At 42.3% G+C, this 21,149-nt stretch overlaps 1 protein-coding gene across 2 annotated transcripts in view; it reads right to left on the bottom strand.

Moving 5' to 3' along the window:
* Nucleotides 1-17,719, bottom strand: part of LOC121706587 (cadherin-22-like) — a 128,512-nt gene extending 110,793 nt beyond the window's left edge. For both annotated transcript variants that reach the window (XM_042088457.1, XM_042088459.1), the window contains exon 1: nt 17,603-17,719. The gene's annotated coding sequence lies outside the window, so the exon portion shown is untranslated. The remainder of the gene's footprint in view (nt 1-17,602) is intronic.
* Between the last annotated feature and the right edge of the window lie 3,430 nt (nt 17,720-21,149).

Here is a 21,149-nt window from a genome sequence, read left to right as displayed (position 1 = left end):
GATTTTCCCTATTTTTTTCATTGTGAGATTATAATAAATCACCAACAGATTATTTTTTTATACCCGTTTTTAATCAACTTTAGCAGAGGTGCCAATAATTCTGGAGGGTACTGTATATAGTCTGTACCCTGTGGCCTCAAGGTTGTGTCATGTCTTTCTACAGCACACACAAACACACACACACACACACACACACACATTCACCCACAGTCATCCTGCCGTCCGTGCGTTTTGTTCCACTGATCTCGAAGTCCATTCCGAGGGTCACAGCACAGATTTAGTCCGTCGTTCTGGAATAATTAACTCAACAAAACATGACAGCGCATTCATTAGTGGCGGAATTCACTTGGGGAATCTGGAGGTGGGACAGTCAACATCATCAGCCCCTTATTTACACAGAGTAAAGCACTCAAACATTCAATCAGGAACAGAAAATTGCATGTTCCTTATCTGACAAGCCCTCGCCGTTGGTGTGGAGTAAAAAGTGAAGTTAATATTGTCGACCTAACCTGGCCTTCTTCATCTATCACACATAATCTCATGCTTTGTTGGTTCGCCCTTGTGTAATTACGGCAAAGACTGATATTTGCCATTTCAGGTGACAGGCACACCAAAGGATAGTGGGAAGACAGAAGGAATACAAAGAGATCACTATGACCAGCAGAAGCCCAACTATCAGCCATTAGCCAAACCACTGACAAGCAGCATCTACATCATACTGCATAAAGAGAACGTAAAGAATATAAATGACATAAAGAATATAAAGTACATAAAGAATATGTACACTTTTATATGATATGATATGATATGATATGATATGATATGTATGATATGATATATCGTTTTCCATACCATGGACATTTTGAGACGCTGTTTCATTATGGAATATGCACATTTTCCACTCTATGTTCTAGAGCACATCTTGATAAGTGTCTGAAAATAACAAGATACAGCTGTCTCCTGTTGAATCAGAATGACAATGGCATTCTTCTCTGATAATGAAGCAATTGTCTACATTCACAATATTTATTTGAATTTTATCCTCATTATGCACAAGTGCATTTCAGGTTTTAGAAAGCGGAGTGACGGTACTAATCCAAGCACAAGAAAAATTAAAAGACAGAAAAAAATCATAAGAATGTGCCAAAACAACTTTTCAATCAAATGTGAGCGGACAAACATTTTTTCGAAGAATGAAACCCAGTGTCTTGCGAGCGATTTTCACTGAGCAGCTTTTGTCAGGCTGCCACGGTAAGCTGGATCATCATGTCATTTGCTGATTAGGCCTTTGTCAAGTCGCTGTCGCCTGAATGGGGGCCGTGCGAGCTGATCCGAGGCACTGCCCCGTTCCAAAGCGCTGCCATTCCATGGGCACGGCTCCTTTTCAAATCCTGCCAATCCGCTCTCGCTCCCCCTTTTCCCTGCGTTTGGGGAAGAACGGCGGTGGTGGCTGTGGTGGCTGTGGACGCACGGCGATCCCGTGTCACGCACGTGTGCTGCCTCATGGTTTTGAAAACTGCGTAATTTCTGAACAAGGGCTCCCATGATAGCTCTCTGCTTTGAGTAGCAATTAATGCTTTTTCTTGCTCACTGGCTTGTCAAACGCATTAATCTGTGGCTAGGGAGACTGCTGAAGTGAGAGAATGAGATGGAGAAAGAGAGAGAGAGACAGAGAGAGAGAGAGAAAGAGAGAGAATGAAGAGTGAATAAAAACCAAGGAAGGACAGGATTTCCCCCCCTTTTGTCCAGACTAAAAACAGCTCTCTTCCTCTGCAACATATGTATTGTATCATATACAAGTAGTATTACACAATACAACAATGTCATTTGTCCCACATAATCGAACTCTGACAGAATCTTTGCAGAGCAGAACAGTACTGTAGGTCAGAGGTAAAAATGTCAAGGCAAGAATTTGGTTGTGACGAAGTTGGATCAAACCCATTTTGGTTTAAAGGAAACCTCCTGTCTAAGAACAATCTGATGAGAGCTAACTTTCTTTTGGGACCAAAATAATGTTAATTTGAATGTTTTTGAGTAAAACAGGAATTTGCACTTGCAAGGAAATAGCCCATAGCATAGCCTTGTGGACAAGCTTATTACGTCAAAGTAAGTTGTGATTTAAGGAATTTTGGTCCCCAACGACAGTTTACACACACTATTAAAAAATAAACCCTGGATTGTTCTTTGGTTTCCTTACTCACCCACATAAGTTTATGTGTGTTTATTCAAACCAAGTTAATAATAAAAAAAAATAATCCCCAGTCAAACTTCTCCATTCCATTATGGCTCCCATAAATGAACGCTATTGTGAAACCCATGTTGGTCCACCCTCTCTGATCAATAGAGAAAAGCAATGGCCAGTAACTCAAGTCTAAGCCTCACAGGTGCAGACTGGGTGGACTCAACAGATAAAAGTAAGGCCGGTGCCTTGACCTTGATCCTTGTGAGATAGAACAAAATTCTTTGTCCTCAGATTGTGCGAAAATAACAACAAAGTGATCAAACCCAGGAAAAATAACAAAATGTCTATTTCTCTATCTGTGACCATTTTGAGTGACCATTTGAGCATATTAAGAAAATGTGACAAATCTTGGCCAGATTATCTGGGACAGCAAGAAACATACACTTAACACACTTAACACAATCACAAACACACACACACACACACACACACACACACACACACACACACACACACATACACACATACACTGTACACACACACACACACACACACACACACACACACACACACACACGTAATACAAACTGAATGCACACACTTATTCAGGAATAAAAGATGAATTGTCTCAATATTTTAGGAGACGTTTAGCTGTGGCATAGGCATACTGGAAGTTCTGGGCTTTGAACTGGAAGTAAACGGCAGGTTCGTCCCTTGCTCAGACGAAAGGGATTTTAATAGCCCCTTGCATCATCTATTCTGATTTATGTTGTAGGCTATTTTAGTCAAAGAGGGTGGATTGCAGGAGCTGGGTATCTGAGTTAGGCTAGCATGCTATTTCAAGGTTTAGATTTAGAGAAGGCAGCAGAGCTGTAGCTTATCAAGTTTTTACAGACTGAACACAGGGCTATACAGCATACTAGCTAAACTTCACTATAAAGGCTTATAGCATGATCAACAACAGCATTCCCTTGCCTTGTTGTTCCCATGGCCTCACCTATGCTACATCTAAGTTGCTTGTCGATAAGACGCTAAGACCCTGTACCCCTGATGTTGGAACATGACCATATAACATCACGTTTTCCTGTATTTAATGATTGCATTATTCCCCTAGTCTGACCAGTTTTGATAATCCCACATTAAACTGTTACTGATGCCACAACAAAAAAGCATTTAATAAAGAATTGCCTACTTGGAGACGCTTATTCATATGGTTACAGTTTTAAAGTAAGCCTGAAAGCATCAGAGGCAGGGAGCCAACTATGTCAAGCAAGAACATCATGGGTATTACTGCATGCATGCATACACACACACACACACACACACACACACACACACAAACACACACACACACACACACACACACACACACACACACACACACACACACACACACACACACGCACATACACACACACACACACACAGGCACACCCAACAGACAATCTCCTTAAAGAGGCAAAGAGATAAGGAGATTCATATGGGTGCCATTTCATCTCTCGTCTCGTTGCACAATCATTTCAAGAGCTCATTGCATAGACTGACCAGCACGTGCTTTATGGCTGCAGCGGGATATTGGGAGGCCAGGTCTTTCATTAGGTACAAATAATCACAGTCATTGCAAAGGCCATTACTCGAATAAACAAGATAATGACACAGGCCAGAGGAAAGTCACTCGGAAGATTTATCTCAAGGATATGTAGAGGTTTTCCGACCCATCGACACAGAACATGAAATTAATGTAAAAGGTGATGGCCCTCGGGAGTGATTTATCGTTTGTTGCTATATCCTTTGTGGGATGCATTAATAATCTAAGGCCAGTAAACATGGAGCATGGCCTACTATTTTTATGTATTAACCCAAAAATAGCCTAATGCCACCGAGAATTTTGCCATTGCCATGGACACTGGACGCCTGGGCATATTATAAGGCATGGGGTTAAGAAAGGCTGTTATAAGGCTCAATTTAAATTGCTTGTGCATTGAACATTTCATTTGAAATAAGAAATTCAATGTACACTACCAGTCAAATGTTTTAGAGCCCCATTGTTTTATTGTTATTGTAATTGAAACAGTTCAAGTCCAGTAAAAGCTGTACAGTACACTACCAGAGGTAGAAAAGCATTTAGACTAAAGTAATTTCAGAGCTTTAAAATGGCTCTATCTCAATGTGATATTCCCTTGTTAAAGGATAAAAAATAACAAGTGTTTGGGTGACAGCTTTTCTACAGTAAATTAAGTCTTGAAAGTTGATGCAAACAATTCCTACAGGTGTACCGAGTTTTGCCAACTTCTACCTATAAATCCTCTATCTGTATTAGAACTATGTTAACGACAGTGACTGCTGGTACCTTAAAAGGGGCCTGTCTCTCCATTAGAGAAATGCCAAAGTCAAAAGTTCCTCCATCATTTAAAAGCTCTTATGAAGGAGAGGAAACTCAGGAGGGGGGAGCAGACCCTAAGCCACAACCGAATCAGACGAGAAGTCTGCCAGAGTCAACACTGTAAGTGACGGGTGGCTTGCAGGACAACAGCTTCAAGCACAGCTTAACAGTGGTCGAAGTAAGTCAATATTAGTTTCCAAAGAGAAGACTTTGAGCTGCAGATTTGACAAGTCGACTGGCAGTAAGAAAGCCATTGCTAAAATGGAAACATGAAAAAAAGGCTTGTCTAGGACATGAGGTACTATAGGTGGACTACAGAAGACAATAATCAGGCCTTATAAGGGCTGAACATTTAGAGCGATGAATCAAAATCTTCATGAAATCTTCTGTTCATTACACAGGGATTTTGTACACTGTCAGGTAGGTAAAATAATGGTTGCTCAGTGTGGGACACCAACTGTCGAGTATGGAGTAGGAAGTGTGGTCTCAGGCGCTTCTGCTCGATCCAGAGTCAGCATCCATTTGCATAAAGTGACTGGCACCCTGAACTAAAAGGGCAAGCACAGCATTTTGCATTTTATCCTCTAGTCAAAGCCAAATTGGTCAGCGGTTGATCCTCCAAGCAAGATAATGGCCCAAAACATACCTCCAGGATATGTCAATGACTAGAAATGAGACTTCAAATCATTAAAAGGCCAGCACAGTCTCCTGACTCAAACCTCATCAAGCTGGTTTGGGGTGAAGAGGACAGAGGTGTGAAAGCAAAGCAACCAGCCCCCTTATGATGTTCATTTTAAATCAAGTCAAACCTTCACTTATCTTACTTATCTAAATCTTCTGCATTGCAAACCCGCCAGTCTATTAAGACACACTTGCTTGGCAAAGTAATTGCACAACACTCCTGAAAGCAACATCCATCTATTGTTTGACTATCTCAGCTATTTTATGTAAATGTTGCTCTTAACAGAAATTAGATTTGGTTCATATTCCAAATACACCTTGTGATGGATGGGGAAAGCTGTAATGCTTCTCTGAGCAATTTTAGGGGGAGTACCCAGGGCCAATTGGGTTGACATGGTTCCAAATAAGACCTGAGGTGTTTTTCTCCCTTAATGGAGGAGGGGGCAAAGCAAGAACTAACAAATAACTGGCCGGCAGCATAAGCAAAAGACTCTAAATGTAAAGGTAGGGAGCAGACTGGTAAACATCACAGTCACTTACCTTCCTTACATGTCATTTTCCAGAGTAGTCTGAAAATAACATCTGAGTTTAAGCCTCTGCTGTGATGGGAAAGTTTACTGCATAACTAGACAGAGAGGAGACGTGCAACTAGGTAAACTAGTGAACGGACCCAGAGCATTGTGAAAATCCGCCCATTACCACAAACATACAATAAGAGTTACGCAACTCCTCTGACACACAAGACCACTGGTCCATTTCCTTCGCTCCCTTACTCTCCTTTTGTACACTACAGCTGTTAGTGAATCTTTTTCAGGAAGGAAAGCAAAAGACTGCCCCAGATTTTCCTACTTTTTAAGTGCCCTATGATGGAAGGGTAGACAAGTATATACTGTAGAAGCATGTTTGTGTGGTGTGTGTGTGTATGTGTGCGCGCACACATGTGTGTGCGTGCTGCACATGAGTGAGGTTGGTGTGTGTGAGAGTGTGTGTGTGTGTGTGTGTGTGTATTTGCATGTGTGTGTGTGTGTGTGTGTGTGTGTGTGTGTGTGTGTGTATTTGCATGTGTGTGTGTGTGTGTGTGTGTGTGTGTGTGTGTGCGTGCGCGTGTGTGTGCGTGCTGCGCATGAGTGAGGTTGGTGTGTGTGTGTGTGTGTCTGTGTGTGTGTGTGTGTGTGGTTGGGAGGGGGATGGCTTAGTTCAAAAAGGGACTGACCACCCAAAATCAACCTCGTTGATTCAACCAACTTCTAAAAGGGTGTCAGAGTGTGACCCTACTTGATTTTTCAGAGGATCAGGTGTCACTGTTCGCTACAAGCCCAGGTGGTGGCATGAATAATGGATCCGCCACAGGGCAGCGCCCCACTGGGACCTGCCTGCCTGTGTGTGACCAGAATTACCGATGCACCATTAACAGCCAGTGATTCATGAAGGAGGCAGACTCAACAGGAAATGCTATTAGCTAACTGGGCAGAAATTACATACTAAGATGGAACACCCTGTGCATCCAGGTTGTGTTTAGAAAACACAAGTTGTGATTGTGGGAGCAAGAGCCAAAACAAGAGAGAAGAAAGAAAGAAAGAAAGAAAGAATGCATTAGCTTGTATAGCCACAGAGAGAAATTCCTGCCAGTGAACCACAAGAGCAACTACTAGACCTAGCTCCTTCATTTCACCCCATATACTGTGATATCTTTCTTCTCCAACAGTAACTACACAAATATGAATTCAATGCAATTACAACCTTCGAGGGAAAAGACAAGTCATGTTTCTGTGTGACTGAACTTATCTTGTTGGTAGTTCACCCAGGCCTAATTCTCAAAGGATCAATCTTGTCGCTGACACAATATTTAATTTGAGGGACAGTGAGGGAGTGCAGCAATCCTCCCAGGTGGGCACATCTTATTGAAAAATCAGCCTCTTGTATGTTAACCGCACTCTTGATCACTGAAGGTAGACATTCAGATTGAATACTATTAGGTCTGGGACTGTTAGCCATGGGAAAGTCATTAGTTTTATTCTGCCTCTACTCAAAGCACAGCTCTGAATGGACACTTCAGTAGATACCATTACCTTGGATTGCATATTCGTTTCAAATATGACACTGAACCCATTCAGTAATTTAGGAGACAACTTCTATCTAACGCTTGCTAAATATACAGTCCTCTAAGGTTATCCATACATTAAAAGACTCCCCCGGTGTGAAAAACGATTGGAGATACATTAAACATCTGTGAAACAGAGACCCCCTTTCTGTGAAGTTGGCAGAAAAACAATTAAAAGATTGGACTCCCCACAAAGCCCAAACTGTGCTGAGCAGCGAGCGGCAAGCCGGAGACAGGAGGAGCGGGAGCCCGGCACAGCGAGGGGCAGACGGAGGCATCAGTGGATCGGGGCCGTGGGATTGACCGCCCGCCCGCCCGCCTGCCCGGCACAGAACAGAACTGCTCCAGATGGAGCTCCTCGCACTGTGTGCACTCGGCACAGCCAAACACATACAGCCTCATGCCTCAGAGAGAGAGAGAAAGAGAGATGGAGAGAGAGAGGGGGTGGGGGGGGTGGAGAGAGGGGGAGTGGAGAGAGAGTGAGAGTGAGAGAGCAAGAGAGAAGATGAAGAGGGAGAGAAAGTGGGAGAGAGTGGGGAGGGTGGAGAGTAAAAGAGAGAGAGATAAAGAGATACGTTACTGGTACTGAGGGAGAGAGGAGGAGAGGCAGGGGGTGAGGAAAGGGAGTGTGTGTGGGCTGGGCTCACTGTTTAAAATATAGTGAGAGGAGAGAGTGATGAGACATGGCTTGGAGGGCTCCAGACTTTGACTTAGTCAAGATTGGTGACCATCATTCAATCCCTCCCCCTATCCTCTGCATGATGGGTTTGCCAAAAATAGTGTCAAAAAAAAAGGTTGACATTCTGCTCTGCAAATATACATCAGCTCAATGTACACGCTGACAGACCGACTAGCTTGCTTTAACGTAAATCAAACGCAGAACACTTATCAACAAGCTTCCATCTCCAATTGCCCATCTCAAAACCACACGATTGCCGGCCTGTCTAATACAATGGCTGTCTGAGACACTGGACCGGAAGGGTTCCGTCTGTCACTCTCTGAATGCGAGACAAAAATGACTATTTACATCTCACTTTCTCATCAACCCCTCTTTCCCTCCCTCTATCCCTCCATCCCTCCCTCCCTCCCTCCCTATCCCTCCATCCCTGTCTCTCACACACAGACGGTACGTTCCATTTCTACCTGAGTTCCCTCCCCTTCAGGATAAATATAACGTATAATAAGATATAAACAAACTGCCTCATGAGTGTGACATTTGGAGAGCCTGGGAGAGATGGGAGTCGTACTCCAGTACGGTCGGACAGTTGAGGTTTTTACTGCCACGTGCGGTTATCAATGGGGGCTGTTGGGTGCTTGTCTATAATGAGCTGTTTATCAGCTTATTACAGACGGCCTGTGAACATAAATCATACAACAGTAAACAGGCCTGGGCAATGGTATTACACTGCACCTTGCCCGATAGAGCTGTAATTAAACGGGGCCAACTCTTATCTTCACAAGTGGAATTATGTCATTTACTTCAGGACCTTGTAAAATAGCCTCCCCAAACCAATTATGGGAAAGACCATATATGTCTCTCTCAAATGTCATTTTCATTTTGGGTTCAAGTTGTGTTGACTGCTATTACAAAGGTCAGAATTAATCAAGGAACCCATCTAGGGTGGTGGTACTTCTCATCCGAAGAATCGTGGTAAGACATGTCTTTCTGGCCTTATTGGATAATTGGAGAACACCTCATCATGACACCTTTCAACAGACGATGAAGGAAGGGGAAATATGCTGCCTATGGCTGAGTACATTTCCCCAAATAGTGAACTCATTTCAAACATTCACTTGGTGTGTTTATGTTTCTTCTGAACAATGTTCTCTTGGGGCTAATTGCATCAAATTGCTAGAGGGCCTAAACAAACTCCATAGATGTTAGATTCATGTACCTTGCTTTCATGTTCTGTGTGCCTTTTTATCCCATATACCTACTTTCCTACACATTGCTTTGAACAGAACCATTACTGCTTGTTTCACTGCTGAATATATAATCTACCCATAAGCATGTTTACAAGTTAATAAGCAACTTCACAAAATGTACAAATCAGTAAACCTCTTCCAAATGGGGATATCTCACATTTCTTTCTTATTTCATACATTAACATGAAGAGCAAGAGTAAACATATTTAAAAACATGAATAAATAACTGGATTTATGATTGAAGAGAAACGGTGTCAGAGACCCTCTGCTCTGTACACCAGCTGAATAATTTAGGTGAGGCCTGACTTGTGCTTTGGGCCGTCTCCTATTCGTAACAATCCTTCGCTCAGTGCTGGCACGGGGACAGCGGTCTCCACACACAAAAGGCTTTCTTGAGGGAGAAGAATGCGATTTCCGAGTCGAGTCGAGGAAAGAGCCCAAGAAGAAAAGAGGAAGAGAGAGGAGAGAGAGGAGGCCACGGAGATTAGAGTCATTCCCAGCTGAAAATCCACCTTTTTCCCTATTCCAATCAGGCGAAAGCTCTCCGAACTGGGACAATTTCACAATCCGTGGCTCAGGAGAATTGTTGTGTCTCGTGGGTATTAACTTACAAAGCCCATTATGCGGTGGAAACAAAGGGGGGGAAGCCAAGCCACGGCAACTTGTCACGGCATGGCACCACGGGCTTAATCTCACAAAGATATGTATCATCAGGACAAATCCCACCGTGGACTCAGATTAAATCCATGCGCGTGTGCAGCTGTGCACCATTAAAAACAGATGTGCCATTGTCATATCATAACTTATTTACATCCAGGAGCATGTACTGTGTCATATACACTCTCTGCCTCTCTCTCTCTCTCTCTCTCTCTCTCTCTCACACACACACACACACACACACACACACACACACACACACACACACACACACACACACACACAGAGACACACACATGCAACACATAATGATGACCTACATCTGAGGTGAAAAGTGTTACAACATGAATCAATGAATGTAAGAGGTGAACATTTTCAATGAATTATTTAAAGCCCTACAGTATCAGACATGCTTGTCCACCCACATATATACATGATCCTAAACGGAGAAACCCACAGGCTTCAATACCAGCACACAGTACACATACTTACTTAAATTTCCCCTTGGGGATCAATAAAGTATCTATCTATCTATTTATCTATTTATCTATCTATCTATCTATCTATCTGTCTATCTAAATGGTTAATATACAATCAGTGGATCAGAATGAGTCTACAACTGCAGGTACACTCTAAACAAAAGGACAGAAGAGAAGAGAACACACACCCGCTAGCGCTGGTGCACACACACAGTCTGCCAGAGTCGCCTCGAGGGCCTGTCTTCATCTTCTCAAGGTCTGCAGCAGTGTCCATCACAGAGAAACAGCAGCCAAAGCTCAGGTAGGAACTTACTAAGAACAACATGACAGGCAGCCCTTCCATGCTTCCAAAGGCTCGCTGCTTTGGCGGCTGTGCTTTCAGCCCGCGCCTCCGTCGCCGAAAAAAAACGGCCAATCCGGAGCGGCTTTTTCTGCCTCACTCTCCTCTCTCGCACCTCCCGCTCTCCCAACCCTCCAGGCACTCAGCAGCTCTTGTTAGTGCGCGGCAGGCTCCACTCACTGGCTCGGTCCCACGCAGAGGCCTCGCTCGCTCACGCGGCCTCCCCACTCTCGCTCCCGCTCCGCCCAGGTAAAGAGAGTGAGCTGGAGCTGGAGCCTGCGGCAAGCCGGAAAAATGCATCCAAACCAGCAGGACTCTCCTCTCCTCTACACTCCTTTTTTTTTTTGTCTTGTTTGGGGTTGAAAATTTTTCAAATTGTGGGGAGACCATATCAGCTACAGCTTTTAAGGACACTAGAAGATTTGGGTGATTTGGGCTTATTTGAAATTCTATGAATCATTGCCATAGTAAAGTAGGGTATGCAAGGATAAGTGTGTGAGTCGAATAGGTCTCACCAAGCACAATTTGTAGAAACTACTTCAAATGATGCATATCTGGAAATGGCTCAGGGGCACACACTGAATGGCCAGCACTATGCAGTGCTTGACAAAGCTCTCCATGATTCCCCATTAGGTGAACCTAGGGAGGGAAAAGGTTGCTCTTGTTTGAAGCGGGGAGAGGACATGTTGTCCTGAAGTGGACTGGCGACCCGCGACTCTCCAAATGTCACGCCATCAAAGCCAACACCGGCAGACACAACGCACTAAAAAGCCACCCTCGTGAATCTGACGACAGTGTTCTAGCCGCCAAGCGCGTTTGACAGATGGGGGGGGGGGGCAGAGAGACGAGCCGAAGCCCATTCCAATGTAGCAGACCAACGAATGGGGGTGAGGGGACAGATGTCGTGATGATAAAAAAAAAAAAAACTAGGGGATGCCAGGGATCAACAGCAGAGTGTCCAGTGGAACAGCACATGCGAAATAAAGGAACGTCCTCCAGGGACTGAAATACTGAACACTCAACAGCACTGTGGCAGCAGTGGCAACCCAAAAATGAATCACCACTCTAATATCCTCCCGCTCTCTCTGTGGACTGAGGTGAATAGTGTGCAATAATTCAATCGGCTGGTAAATTATTTGAGATTACAACTCTCTTTCTAGGATACTGCAGGCAGTCTGAACAAACACACACACACACACACACACACATGTACTGTATATACACATAGACAGACTGGCTAAAAAATTGAGAAGTGAGTGGATATTTGATGGCTGAACTCTCTACCTGACCATGAGGTCAGTTGAATGACAGCCAGTCAACTGTATCGGACTGTGGCAGGGCCAGCCAGGGGCTGCCTGAGGGGCTTTGGTCATAAAGTCTCCCCCATGACAGGCCAAACTCCTCTCTAATACCTGCATCCAGCCTTGGACGGGGGAGCCTGGTGCACTGGGTGTGCTGGTCCTGTTTGTCTACCACAGCCTCCTTTACTCTCTCCATCCGTTTGAGCTAAATCCCCAGGTCTCAAGCCACTGCATGACCACCTTGATTCGGCTGCAATGCATTATTCAACACTATTCAAACTTTCAAACTTAGAATGGGGCTGTAAAAAAAAACCCTGTTGTAAAAGAGAGTGGGTGATGCTGGTAGGTCCGGCCTTCCAGCTTTTACGAACCCAGCTGTGAAATGGGCAGAGATGTGAGGCTGTTACAGGCAGCCATGTAAGGTAATAGGTAATTTCACCAAATCACACAGAGCGTTCTTTTTGCAGAGCAAATTTTGACGTGGACGTCTGAACGATATATGATGTTCACACACAAGGCACCATGGCAACTTGCATCGCCCGTCTTTCAAAAGAACACAGATTTTATCAGTTACACTGGGAGACAGTAAAGGAAGGAAAAAGTGTATCTCCAGTCAGCAGCTCAATAGCAAATGCCAGCATCAAAATCCAAAGATACATTGCCATGGTAACACTCTACTTGGTGGTTGCCATTGGAAAACACATTATTATACTAAGGCACTAAATGTGCAGAGGGAGGTCATTACAAAAAGCATTTAATGACTAACTTTGCCAGTGCATAATGGCAAAGATAATACAGAAATGCACTTGTCTGTGCTACAGAATCACTAGCAATTAACTATTCAATAATTTTCTTTATACATTTTCTTTCCCGTGTCCCATTCAGCCAAGATAGTTACCTAAAGCAGTATAGCTCAAAGGTGGTGTAAGATGCTATATGCACCACCAGACTGTGGTACATTTATGGGCATATATCAAATAAATGACACTAAGCTACAGACTAAAGGATCCTTTTGAATCTCAGAGGCTTTGCATATTTCACAGCCTTCTACCATTTGTGATTACATGTCTGACCAGAAAGACGATATCCCGTATATATTCCAAAAACTAACTTTTACAGCATCTTCAAATAACTAATATTTTCAACTGAATGTGAAAGTGCACTTGTTACAAAATCTGAAAAAATACTACTTCATTACTATTGTATAAACTTCAGTAAGCGGTCAGTCAGTTGATTCTGCCACCTGTTTTAAATTAACCAGCCTCAAAGTCAGAAAGCAACCAGCAAGTGATTTGTCAACAGAAGAGCTTATGTAAGGCCTCTTTGAGAAAAATGCTTATTTCAAACAAAACAGTCATAAATATATCTGGTAATTCACTTCAATTAATGACATCATCAACAGTGTTGAGAAAATTTGGGCATCATAAAAAAAAAACAGGTACAGTATGGTCTTACAGTTTAATCCTTCAAAGTTCTTGAAGAGGGAAAATTCAATAATTGTGTCCTTGGATTCGGTTGTGGTTTTGGGTAATGACACTAAATTGAATTAGAAACCAATTCTAACCATAACAATACAATTCAATCAATACAACTTTGAAAAATGTCCAAAGGAAAAAAAGACAGTGATGTTTCATTTGGCAACAGACTTAAAGTTTCCGCTATGTCAAGCACATCTTCATTCCTGGTGCCAGTATCAATAAATAGCACTGAAATGTAATGTATTGGTTGTCCTGTGTTCGACACTGTCCATCTGTAGAGTGCACCATAAGAGGTATGCTTTTTTTTCCTTGCATGGACCCTGCATCAACCAATATGAGACGTCCATTTCCAGTCAATTACTGGAATAAAATTATACCTAATTACAATTATAACGCTTTTTTGTGTGTTGACACCAAAACGTCAAACATTGTTTGGGTACCTGGGTCACATATCTTTCTTATACCTTATCCAAAAAATGTAATACAAACATCTTTGAAGAAAATCATTAAGGGTCATAAGAGAGTGTCTCGGTATGCCTTTACTGCAGTAGACACACACACCACTGCAGGGATACACACATGAAAGCTACCTTGTTTAAATCTTGCTGTTGATCTTGCTGTGGCTCTTAGGCTTTATCCCAGTTTCTTTTGATGTATGTATACTGATGTAATGATTCATTAATTAATTTGCCTTTGAACATACACATGTAAGGAAAGGCGTACAGAGCTTAAAACGTTAGAGATAGCTACCATATGGTACAGTTAGAGATAGCTACCATATGGTACAGAAAGTCGGAAAAAAAAACATTGTGCATCTTGACCATACAGCTCAACAATTCCTAAAAACAATCTCTCACAGATTTCTCCATGCTTTGCTGGTCAATGATAATGACATCAACCACACAGGGACAGCATCGTCCATCCGTGGCCCCTTGCTGTGTGAATTGCTGGCTACTGAGCAAAGGGGGAGGAAATCATGCCATCCTGTTATTAAATCCAGACTCATTTCAACTATAGCAGGGAGAACAATGACAGATACAACAGGGGAATAACGAGAATAATGACAGACCTGCTCACCACTCTCTCCGCGCTTACTAACTAACTCCCCACAATCCTCAGTCTAATATAGCAATCAATAGACTGGAGGAAGTGGGAAGAGTGCATTCTGAGAGAGATTTATTCCTTTTTAATTTTCTGGGAAGACTATGTGTGCCTATTGCAGGAGTGCAGTGAATATTTAGTGAGGCAATGTAAGATGGAGATGTAAAACAGGGGAAAAATCGGGGGAAAATCGGAAAAATAAAATCAGTTTCCTGGTCACACCACGCCACACCCTGCACTTTCTGGTGAAATGAATTGTGGCATTAAACCCTGCCGAACAAAGTTGTGGAAAAATAGAAACTGGAGGGGAAAAATCTCATCGCCACTTGAATGAATGAATTCTCACAGAAAGCAGAAAGAAAGGCTTTCCGAGGCCGGCAGAAGACACTGGATGAAACGGATGTGTGATTGCAACACTGTGGATAATTGAAGTAAAGGTCCACACACCGGAGGGTCTTGCAGCAGATGCCAGGCTGTGGCACTGGGGGTGGGGGTGAACTTAACCACAGGCCCAGATCAATTAAACAGCCTAATAGACTTCTTTCCAGGAGCCATAAAACCTCCCTCATTTGTAACCCGTATCTGTCATCTTTACTGCGCCCATGGCCAAATCCATCAGTTCACCCCCCCACCTCCCATGCCCCTCTCCCCTCCTGGCAAAGGTTTACCCCTTAGACAGTAAATGGTAATCAATGCCATTCATGGTGCACTGCTTCATCACAACTATTTCAGGGTTAGCATTTCTGAAAATAATTATGCCAATATTGAGACTGCTGTGCAACTCCACGCATCCAACCAAAGTTCATAAATCATAGAAACATACATATAATGCATTGTGTTGTTCAGTTAAAGCATCTTGAAACCATCTACTATTTATATTGACAGGAAAATGCCCACCCATGAGGATGTATGGTGCATTGCATACAGTATGAACTTAATACTGTATACCACGCATCTCAATGACAACAATGGAAGGTCTATCACAGCCACCACCACAGAAACATATGAGGACAAAAATAGGGCAGCATGTATCAACAGTATGTAAATAAGCAACTATTGTCCTTTTCATCAGCAATCCCCATCAAATATGAGTGCTTAACACGCCTCTAAATCTCTATCTCTGCAACATGATTTGCATTAGAGTTGTCTAATCCTGGGATCTAGGACTTACAGTGCTGTCTGCCACAAGCTGAGCATCTGTCTTTAATTGGATAATCTAAGGCATTGATTGGGTGAGAGGCCCTTTCCGTGGGGTTCCAAAGGCCAATAAAGCACTGGGTAATGGTCTACTGTGAGAACAAGCAGACACTGAGACCCTGTGGAATTGCACTGGGACACCTCTGACCTAGACCAAGGGCACAGTGTAGTAATCCCTAATGTGAGAATATAGCCCTACAGTCAAGAGTGACAAAAACATTTTCACACACACACAAACACACACACACACACACACACACACACAGTGAGAGGGAGAGAGAGAAAGAGAGAAAGAAGTACGCAAAACACACAGAAGCACACACTGCATTGCAAACTGAGAGAATCTACATGATTCATTAAAACATCTCAGATTTTAAATGATCTCGTACAGACATCAGGATGCAAAGTCCTCATGGCCAATCACCCTTATACAGCCAGAGTCAGCCAGCGTGTTACAGCCAAACCTTCAGGCGGCCATGAGAGAGATGACCGTTAAAATTAAAGGAATGTGAAATGATAAGGCACCCGAGTGAAGCAATGACAATATCTTACTCAATGAGACCGTTCCCTTTACTGTAAAACACTGTACGCCGAACACACTGTTTCATCATAGATTTTACAATAGATTTTACCAGTACCATAGATAAAGGGCTGTATGCGTTATAACCCTTTTAACTACAAAAATAACTGAATTAATGGGGAAATCAATAGTATGCAAATATAATATAGTGAAATGTCACAACAACCCAGACATTAAGCAATTCCAGACCCACAAGGTGTTGGACAGACTAGGCATCATAGCACACAAACCATTCTCATATTCGAACACGTTAGTTTGTCTAAATATCATATTATCAGGCAGCTAGTATCGGAATATACAGAGATGTGGTCAGATAATGGAATTGCGCAACAAATGGCTGTGTGGAGTCTTTGCTATTTTATTAAAGAATGCTTGTTTGACTGAACAAAGTAAAAGTCTATCAACTGAAGTCCCTAGTAAACTGTTATATTGAACTCACAGTGGCCATTAGTACAGCTCGGGCAAATTACTGTCGTAGCCTAATGATAAGAATAATTGCAGTTGATGTTTGGCAAGGCAATGGGATAGTGAGCTGCGTGATTTACGGTCTGTCGCCAGCCAAGTTCCGTTTCCTAACATTCCAGTTGCCAAACTCATATCGCATTCCCCAACATCACCGCTGACAAATATTCAGTGAAACCAAAAAGAGTTAATATTTGCAGAGCCTGCAAGAAATCTGACTGTTTCTGGCAATGCGTAGTCATTATGGTGATGAATCCTTGCCTATATTACAGACTGTATCCTACTTATTCCTAAATTTCACGATAAGCATACATTTATCTCTGAGGAGTTAATTCCTTGCATGCTCTGTAACGTTCATCCGTTAGATTAAAAAGTACAACTAGCCCCTTGTAACGCACAACTCATCTCAATAATGTAATGACACAGATGGAATCTAAGATATTACGCTGCCATTGTAAGAGTTGCTAAATCCAAGATGATTGTGAAATTACGCTCGGCAACAAGTTACAAATGCGTCTTAATTAAAATCTGATGCAACGTTACTCAAATTATACATAGCAAGCACATACATCGCGCATAATAAAACTCAATTTGGCAAGATATGGATATAAGAAACCGTTTATCTTTCACTTAGTCCCCACAAGTGCACTACAATTTATTTAAAGCCAAAAGTCAAAAAGAAATACACTTGCAGCCGTGTCTTGCTGTGAACAACAGGCAAACAGAGTTCTTACCTCTCTGGTGCGGGGGTAGCCACCAGAATTTATTAATTGGTGGGACTGTGATCCTTCCAGCTGGACGTGCTTCTCCAAATTCGGTAGGTTCCTCTATGAGTTGAACTGCAGCGGCGAATAGACTCTATCTACCCTCTGCTGACACCCAAGTGCCGGAGTTTCCTTTTTTGAGAGACTGTGCCCGGCTACGCGCTGCATGCTTAGCCCCTTGTGGTGATAGGGAGAACTGCTTTGTCGGACAGACGAGGACAGTGTACAGGAATGAGGAGGAAGTACCCAATATGCATTTGTAGTCGTAGAAATATGACGTGTTCACTATTAAACTTCCTCGATAGCTATTCATTTCCGAAGTCCCTGAGTGAAAGACAATGCGGCCCTTGAATGTGAGGCACAAGTGGTAAAATGTGAATTTACATGCAAATGTGAAGACTATTTGCATGTATCTTGCTATTTTAATTCAGCTGTTGCATTCTTTTTGTCATAGCCTAGGTCCCCGGAGAGAAAACGTGGTAAGTGGATAGGCTTTCTGCCTCTTATTTACTGTGGTCATCCCAGGTTAAGTACCTCACTGAATGGACCTGGATCAATATTTCACCCAGAGGTGAGATCACACAGGCAGGTTGAAGCATAAAGGTGAAATGCTTTCAAAACTTCAGATCCAAACATCACACCAGGCATCAGACATTTCATTCTGGTTACGAGATTGCTTCTCTCATTGCTGAGCTAGACTGGTCCTTTCTTTGATGCCCAGTGAGCCTGTTATCATAATATACTGTAGTGGACAAACTGAGCAGGGGAAAGTTGACATGAAGGATGCAATTAAAAATCCCCCCCACTATCATGTCCTTAGAAACCACGGCCCCCTACATTGGTATTCATAATCTGTATTGATTCTGTCATACATTTCTGCTGTGTCACAAATGATTTAATATAGTAAAATAAAACAAACATGCACTAGATCATTGCGCCAGTTCATAAATCATCCACTGACTACCAGACACATGTTAGATCCATCTCTTTCACTGTAGCCAGCATTTTAAATATCTTTTCATAAGAATTGCTGACTGTGAAAATGTCTATTGAACATTGCATTTTTTTGTAGGAAAGGTGCTGAAACAGAGGTGTGGGTAATATCTCAAAGTCGCGATGATGGAGAACACAGACAGGCAACATAAATATCATGAGATCAGTGTGAAACACAGTCACCTATAATACTTCATAAATAAGGCCAAAGAGGAAAAGCAGTTCTAACATGACCAACATACTAAGAATACAAGCTAATACAAGGGGGGAGGGGGGGGTTAACTACGATTGTGTAACCGTTGTCAAATTGCTAATGGTGTTTGAAGATTAAAATGATTCTGCACAGTCCTTTTCTCCTCACAATAGTGCAGAGAAAGAATCTTAACCTTATCAAAGGAGAGGTATTGGTTTGAAAATGAATACAGTATTTCAGTGCCCCAACAGAGTCAGAAAGAGATTCCTGATGAAAGCAGTTGTCCTTGCAGGTCACCCTGTGAGCTGTGCTTTATGCTTCAGTCTTCTTAAGGCAACATCTCTTCAGGTGAATCAGAAGTACTCAGAATATGCTCATGTCAGCTATAATGTCACTAAATCAATTGGAAAATCAGTCAAGTGTATTAGGAACTTTCTGTGCTCTTGAAAGGAACATTATTTTGCAAAAAGGGATTTAATCATATGTGCTTTACTTCCTTTAAAAAAAACACCTTCTTTAAAAAAGTCAGACAAGTCAGTCAGTTTTTTTTTTAAAAGTGTACCATGTGACAGTTTATCTCATACTCTTCACTGATTACCGTCACCCTCATAAAGCCGGTATAAACGTTTTAAATAAAGTTGTACCTTTTCAAATGCCTGAAGTTGGTGAAAATCTAATATACTATTATATGTCCGTCAATTTGAATGATTTTTTCACAGATATTTTCTAAGCCATTCGACCTCAGTTGACCTTTTTTATTTGAAGACCAGACAGTGTGCCATGGCCATCTGCCTGACTGTAAAGTGGCTGGCAGCATCCGAAGTAAGCCAAAAATGCAGATCAGAATAAAAACCACACACTGAGTCCTTTATACCCAAATCCTTTCTGCCTGGGGTTGCTTCTAACAGACTTCCATGCCACGAGAGACCTGTAACCACCATGAAAACAGAGTAAAGCTGTTTGTTGCTTGAGAACAAGTATAAATCAAAGAGAGTAGAATATCTTGAAATTCTGGCAGAAAAAAACAAGAAATCTTTAGAATTTTCATTCCAAACGAAATGAGGAAAAACAAAGTGCAAGAAATGGATACACTCAAACACTACATAATTTATAACACGTCAATGTTGAATCATTTCAAAGAACTGCCGTGTCAGTGGGGCACTAGGGCCAAGCGGAGTTATCTGCACGTTGACAGACGCGGGCATTTGAAGTATCAGTCCTATCTTTACTCAGATCGTCTTTGCGTGCACAGAGAACATTAGATACCCCTCTATCGCAGAGATTTCCCCACAGCTACTGGGACTAGCTACAGATAGGGCTGTTTCAGAGACCAAGGAAGTGATAATCTCCTCTGATTCGATTTTATCAGTTTTTTGTGGAGCCGTGATTCTTTCAAAGGTCCCTCAGAGCTATAGCTTGGATCTGAAGATGGTCTAGGGCCACACTGCCCTCTGAGCAATCATTTACTTAAACTGTGCAGCCCATTGCAAGGCAAAATGTAGGCAAGGTAAAGAAACCAGATGGGCTTTTTTGCCTTCATTCTTAATATTACTGTGAATTGCACCCAAGAAAAGCAATGAGTCATTTCTTAACAGTCTCAGACTCTAAAAATAGGCCAGCTTATTTACCACATTAATCTTTCTTTACTCCCAGTGAGGCCCGTTATGGGGGGGTGCAATTCAGTTATTGGAAAAGAGGGTTCCTTTAGTCACATAATGTTAGCGCAGTATTGCATTATGTGTATTTTCTCTGGAACACGGAAGCAATTTATTGCTCATCTCGTGCTGCAGAGGTTTAACAAACTGCTGGATCTTGCAGGAGGTCCCCGATGTGGGAAGTCTGAATTCAATCCCAGCCACTATAGCCATCCTCACCTGCTTCTAGTGGTTCAGACGCTTACTGTCCACTCTCTCAAACGTAATTTCGATCTCTTTGTATGTCTTGACATGTGAAGAAATTGACAATAAAGCAGACTTTGACTTTGACTTTTCCCTGCTGCTCAGAGGGGAGAAATAACTGTGGTCTTACATGGGTTTATCGGACTGGTTTTGTCAGAATATATACAGTGGTGTGAAAAAGTGTTTGCCCCCTTCCTGATTTCTTATTTTTTTGCATGTTTGTCACACTTAAATGTTTCAGATTATCAAAAAAATGTAAATATTAGTCAAAGATAACACAAGTAAACACAAAATGCAGTGGTTATTATTAAGGAAAAACTAAATCCAAACCTACATGGCCCTGTGTGAAAAAGTGATTGCCCCCTAAACCTAATAACTGGTTAGGCCACCTTAGCAGCAACAACTGCAATCAAGTATTTGTGATAACTTGAAA

The sequence above is a fragment of the Alosa sapidissima genome, chromosome 4 (genome assembly GCF_018492685.1).
Source record: "Alosa sapidissima isolate fAloSap1 chromosome 4, fAloSap1.pri, whole genome shotgun sequence".
Classification (NCBI taxonomy): Eukaryota; Metazoa; Chordata; class Actinopteri; order Clupeiformes; family Clupeidae; genus Alosa; species Alosa sapidissima.
This window is presented reverse-complemented; position numbering and strand designations above follow the sequence as displayed.